Genomic DNA, 6,619 nt, shown 5'->3' on the forward strand with positions numbered 1-6,619 from the left:
ATAGCCTGATGAGATAGCTCACCAAAGAGGAAACTTGCTCTGTCATGCCTGCTACCCAGATCCAAGCCTCTGTATACTACAAGAAAGTAGTGCTCCACTGGGGGAAGTTTTGGTGCTGTGGTGTCTCTTCATGTCTCTTCTTCTTTTTAAAAATATATATTTTTAAATGAACCCATTTCTTTTTTTAAGTGTTTTTATTATCTTTTTTTATTGATTGCATAGAGACAGCCAGAAATTGAGAGAGAACGGGGAGATTGAGAGTGAGAGAGACATGTGTGCTCAGCCAAGTGCTCCATCACCTGGCCCCCATTTTTTTTAAAAAAAATTTACTCATTAATGACAGGGAGAGAAGGAAAGAGTCAGAGTACTGCTTTTGGCAGGTATATTGTCAGAGATTGAACTCAGGACCTCTTGTTTGATAGTCTCATGCTTTATCTGTTGTGCCACCAGAGCAGAGAAGCTCTGGTGACAAAAATGTACTTTAGGGGGCCGGCAGTTGCACAGCGAGTCAAGTGCCCATAGTGCAAAGCACAAAGATCTGCCCAAGAATCCTGGTTCGAGTCTCCCAACTCCCCACCTGCAGGGGGGGTTCGCTTCACAAGTGGTGAAGCAGATCTGCAGGTGTCTGTCTTTTTCTGCCCCTCTCTGTCTTCCCCTCCTCTCCTGATTTCTCTCAGTCCTATCCAACAACAGCGGCAACAACAATGGAAAAAAAAGATGGCGGCTGAGAGCAGTGAATTCGTAGTGCAGGCACCCGCCCCAGCCATAACCTGGAGGCAAAAAAAAAAAAAATTGCTTTGAAATTTTTTGACTTGCTTGTCAAGTATTTGAAGGATGAAATTTTATCTCTAAACAAGAGCAACAAAAGGGAAAATAAGTAAATAAAAAATTATTTTTTTAATCTCTAACCAGACCTTGGACCTCATTTTGTTTTGCTCAGCTTTTTATAGTCATAACCCAACATTTTAGAGGCATGCATAGTAGGAGTTAAGTTATCCATATTACATTTTGTTATAGAACCTTAATTTAGAGTTAGAATGATGGATACTAGATAGATAGTAGGATTATTTTAATTTATTATTACATATAACTGACCTTTTTTTTTTTTTTTTTTCCTTTTTTGCCTCCAGGGTTATCACTGGGGCTCGGTGTCTGTGCTATGAACCCACTGCTCCTGGCAGCTGTTTTTTCCATTTTATGGGATAGGACAGAGAGAAATTGAGAGAGGAGTGGGAGATATAGAGGGGGTGAGAAAGAGAGACACCTGCAGGCCTGCTTTTCCACCAGTGAAGCATCCTCCCTTACAGATGGGGAGCCGAGGGCTTGAACTCAGACCACTTAGTTCTATGTGCATTTAACAAGGTACAGCACCAGTTGGCTCCCTTAATGAACTCTTTCTTTGAAAGGATTTAGATTTGCCATATACTCCTCTCTCCTGGCTTCCCTACCGCTCACAGTTTCCCCTATAATTGACATCTTTCACTAGAGTGGTACATTTGTTACTGTAAGAGCGTAAGAGCCAACACTGGGGCTGGGTGGCGGTGCACCTAGTTAAGCACACATGTTGCAGTGTGCAAGGACCAGGGTTCAAGTGCCCAGTCCCCACCTACCCGGGGAAAGCTTCACAGGTGGTGAAGCAGTGTTGCAGGTCTCCTTCTCTCCCTCTCTCTCTCTCTCTCTGTCTCCCCCCTCCTATTTCTGGCTGCCTCTATGCAATAGATAAAGATAATAGTTAAAAAATTTAAAGAAAGAACCAACATCCTTGCATCATTGCTAACTAAACTCTGTTTATTTAATTTGATAGGACAGAAAGAAATTTGAGGGGGTGGGCTAGAGAGGAAGAAAGAGAGAGCTGAAACACTGCCTCACCGCTTATGAAGCTTTCCCCTGCAGGTAGGGGCTGAGGGCTTGAACCCGGGTCCTTGTGCATGGTAACCTTTGCACTTAAGCTGGTACACCACAGCCTGGTCCCATAAACTCTACCCTTTTTTCAGATTTTCTTCATATTATCCCACTGTTTATTGCAGCAGAATCTAATCCAGGACTCAACACATTCACAAGGCACATCTCCTTAAATTATTTCTCTTGGCTGTGACAATTTCTCAGATTTTCTAGTTCCAGCTATCCTTACCATTTTGAGGAGTGCTGGTCAAGTATTTGTAGGCTGTTTTTATGAAGTTGGACTGGGGTTCTGGATTTGGGGTAAGAAGACCATAGGGGAAGGTGCCATTTTTATCACATCATATCAAGGGTGCAGGCAGCTGTTGTGGTTAATGAGGTTGGTGTTGACCTTGGTTATGTGGCTAAGCTAATATTTGTCATGTTTTTCTACTGTAACTATCGCTGTTACTTAATATACAATTTAAATATATTTAATATAACCTGTAAGAATTGTTATTGTGACGTATTGCAACTCTTGTAATTTACTATAAAGCTACCCCCAGTGAGGCTTTTCTTTATTAATTAAATAACTCTTGGGAAAAGTGATGATTTACAAGACTGTTGTCTACATGTGTACAATGTCTTATGGCCATCATACCCTCCACCAATTTGTCATCATAGGACACTGTGTCCTCCACCCGCCTTTCACTCCTGCGCATCTCTTCTCTTTAAAGTCCTTGAATCAGTTGCAATAGTCCGTAGTGGGTTAAAGTCTCACCCGTCGTTTTCTCTTCTTTTGCTTTTAAGTTCTGTGTATGAGTGAGATCATCCAGTAATTGTCCTCCTTCTACTTATTAACATGATTCCTTCCAGTTTCATCCAATTTGTAGAAAAAAAGAGGATTCATTATTTCTTACAGCTGAGTAGTATTCCATTTGTATACATGCCACCACTTCCTTACCCACTCCTCTCTCGTTGGACATTTTGGTCGTATCCCTATTTTAGCTATTAAAAATAGCACTGTGTTGACTATTAGCATGCACTGGTCTTTTCTGATATGTGTTTTTGTTTAGTAGGAATCTTTGGGTAGGTACATAGAAGAGGGATTATGGGATCATTTGCTATGTCCATTTTAAATAATTTAGACTGTTTTCCAGAGAGGCTGAATCAATTTACATTCTCACTCACAGTGTAGAAGTTTGTTTTGTTGTTGTTGTTCTTCTTCTTTGTTGACTTGTTTTTATATTTCTTTTTTTTCAAATTTATTTATTCCCATTTGTTGCCCTTGTTTTATTGTTGTAGTTCTTATTGTTGTTGTTATTGATGTCGTCGTTGTTGGATAGGACAGAGAGAAATGGAGAGCGGAAGGGAAGACAGAGAGGGAGAGAGAAAGACACCTGCAGACCTGCTTTGTTTGCTTGTTTTGTTTTTTCTCTCCATCTCCTCACCAGCACTTGTTAAACTGGTACTTTTATTTACATGGTGGGTAGTGGTACACATTTACCAGTATAGTTGGTAAATGTGTTACTTTGTGTTACTTTCATCCATACTTCCAACAGTTCTTTTTTTAAAAAATATTTTATTTATTTATTCTCTTTTTATTGTCCTTGTTGTTTTATTGTTGTAGTTATTATTGATGTCGTCGTTGTTGGATAGGACAGAGAAAAATGGAGAGAGGAGGAGAAGACAGAGAGGAGGAGAGACAGATAGACACCTGCAGACCTGCTTCACCGCCTGTGAAGTGACTCCCCTGCAGGTGGGGAGTCGGGAGCTGGAACTGGGATCCTTCCGCAGGTCCTTGGCGCTTTGCGCCACCTGCACTTAAACCGCTGTGCTACCACCGGACTCCCACTTCCAACAGTTTTAACCACTGTGGATTGTATTTTGTGTCATCATAGCAAAAATTATTACAGTGAACAAGATGCACATCTCAATTGTATTATGGAAATAATTTTGACAACCTCTTGATCTCCTAAAAGGGTCTGGGGTCCCCAGAGGTCTACAGACCCGACTTTGAGAAAGTCAACTTAGTTACTCCTTTGTTCTCTTTTCTGAGCTCTGTAATGATTGTTAGCTTTAAGAAGCTGTGCTAAACTCTAGGCTGTGTTAACTGCTGTAACCCTCTCTGAGCACTTGAAGGCAGGCACTGTTACCTGTCAGCCCTGCTTTACAGTTGAGGAACGGAAGCCCAAATGTTACCTGCCCAAGGCCTAAGGTGGAGACCAGATCTCGTGTCCTGTGCTGTGTCTAGTGGTAAGCCATTTCCAAATTAGTTCTTTAAATTTAAAGCCATATTGTGACTTCCTGCCTAGGATTGCAGTATGGAATAGGAGGAGAGGACATAGTGTAACGATAGAGAAACCCTACACCCAACTCTGCTTTCGTTCTGACCTGCATTGCTCCTTCTAGCCTGTCTTCTAGTACAGTGCCAAGCTTCTCTTTCTAAAGCGCAGATCTGCTCACACTGCTAACACCCTGCTAGGGATCACCTGGGGTTAAAGGCCAAACCACTTAGTATACAGAGAGCCTCTCACACCAGGGAGATCCTGCCAAATGCTGTTCTGCATACCCTGCCTTTCTCACCTGGACTTTGCCTCTGTATCTCACTCTCCCCAGCTAACCCCTGGTAGACCTATTAGCACTGCCTTCTCTAGAAAGCTGTCCTACCCCTACTGAGGTGGGGTTCCTGTCCTTACCTAAACCATTGCCCTTCCCAGATTTTGTGGCTCCAGGGAAAGAGCTGTCTCAATGCTGTGACAGTATGTCCAGCCCAGAGCCTGGCCCACTGCAGCTTCTTTGTGGGACCAGCGGAAGGGGTGTAGTGACCCTCCTAAACTCACCCCAGGTGACAACTCCTTGAAAAAGTCTTGCAGCTGTCACTTTACAGGGCTCAGCAGGGCTACAGGTAGGCACTGTTCTCCACAGATAGAGCTGCCTCTGGCCTCTGGCTCTACAGAGGCTCTGTGGGCAGCTGACTGCAGAGGAAGCTGCTCTTGACCACTGTCAGGGGATGTGGGTCGGGGAGTGACTTGGCAAGGCAGAAAGGTGTGAGAGACACAGCTTCAAGAAGGTCTGTTCAGTTCCCTAGGTTCTGATCCATCGTGCTGCAGAGAAAGGACAGTGATGAAAGTGGCAACAGAGTTAGAAATCCAGAAATTCCTTGTCAAAGTTGAAATAGATAGGAAATTGCAAAGTGACCAGCCTGCTCAGGGTCAGGCTCCGGCCTTGCTAACTTCCAGGGATGTGGTAGTTGAGAGGTGATCTGTGTTCTCCAGAATTTACATTCTATTGGGCTGAGAGACAGAGAGGAGCTGTGTGACAGCTTTCACTGAGTACTGTGAAAAGAAAAAAAAAAACAGGATCATGTGACAGAGGGGACTAACTCTAGTTGTGGGAAGTGGGGAGGAGTCTGGGAAGGATTCACAGGAGGAGATATTGGGTCTGTGTCATTCATTCATTCATTCATTCATTCATTCATTCATTCATCAAACGCTAGAACTTAGAATTGAAGCAAACAAAAGTTCTTGCTCCCTCACAGCTCAATTCTACGGCAAGGGGGAGCATAGAAAATAAACATATGGGGCCGGGCAGTAGTGCAACGGGTTAGGCAAACATGGTGCGAAGCGCAAGGACTGGCTTAAGGATCCCGGTTCAAGCCCCCGGGTCCCTACCTGCAGGGAGATCACTTAGCCAGAGATGAGTAGTGCTGTCTTTCTATGACTTTCATTAAATAAATCCTGTGAGACAAGAACTAAGGAGGAAATAAAAGCATATAAGGGATATGATGGCAGGTATAAAGGGGAAAAACTCTGCAGTAACACTTGAGCTGGGAATTGTGAGGTGCGAGAGCCAGCCCATGCAGGGAAGGAGAAAGGACATTCCTGGTGGAGGAACAGGGAGTCCAGAGGCCCTTGGCATGTTTAGTGAACAAGGAGGTCAGTATGACTGGAATGTAGTAATGAGCAAGGGACAGAGTGGGAGAAGGGTTTTAAGGGATCCATGTGCTGGCTGTGTAGAACTGGCCCAAGCAGGGAGATGAGTCAGTGGACAAAGGCAACCTAGAAGGGTGATGGTGACTTGGAACAGGGCTGATGAGAAATGATTGCATCTAGGATGTGTATTGAAGATAGAGCCAAAAGAAGGCGCTGATGGATTGAAAACATGAATAGAAACAGCTCACAGGTGGGAGGGGGGTAGTGGTAGTGGCGCACCTGGTTGAGTGCACACATCACAGTACACAAGGACACAGGTTCAAGTCCCCGATCCCCACCTGCAGGGGGAAAGCTTTGCAAGTGGTGAGGCAGTGTTGCAGGTGTCTCTCTGTCTCTCTCCCTCTCTCCTTCTCTGCCTCTCGATTTCTGACTGTCTCTATCCAATAAATAATGGTAACAGCTCACAGGCAAGCTACCACTTGGATGAACCACTGTGGTTTATTGGAGTGGCTAATGGAGGGAGAAGTAATGTTAGGGCAGCATGAAATCAGTTGGTTTTGGGTAGGTTAAATGGCAACATTTTTTCCTATGGTCCAGAGGTGGCACAGTGTGCATTGGTTCTGTGTTCAAGCCCTCATTCCTAAAGTCCTTTATTCCCCTCTTCTCTCTCCGGGTCCTGATGGAAATGGAGTTCTGAACCCTCTGATCATCTTCCTCTAACATTACTCCCCCTCTGGGAGTATAAGCCAACATTCTTTTAGGGGTGTAGAAGGTGAGAGTTCTGGCTTCTGTAATTGCTTCTCTGC

The sequence above is a fragment of the Erinaceus europaeus genome, chromosome 8 (assembly GCF_950295315.1).
Source record: "Erinaceus europaeus chromosome 8, mEriEur2.1, whole genome shotgun sequence".
Taxonomy (NCBI): Eukaryota; Metazoa; Chordata; class Mammalia; order Eulipotyphla; family Erinaceidae; genus Erinaceus; species Erinaceus europaeus.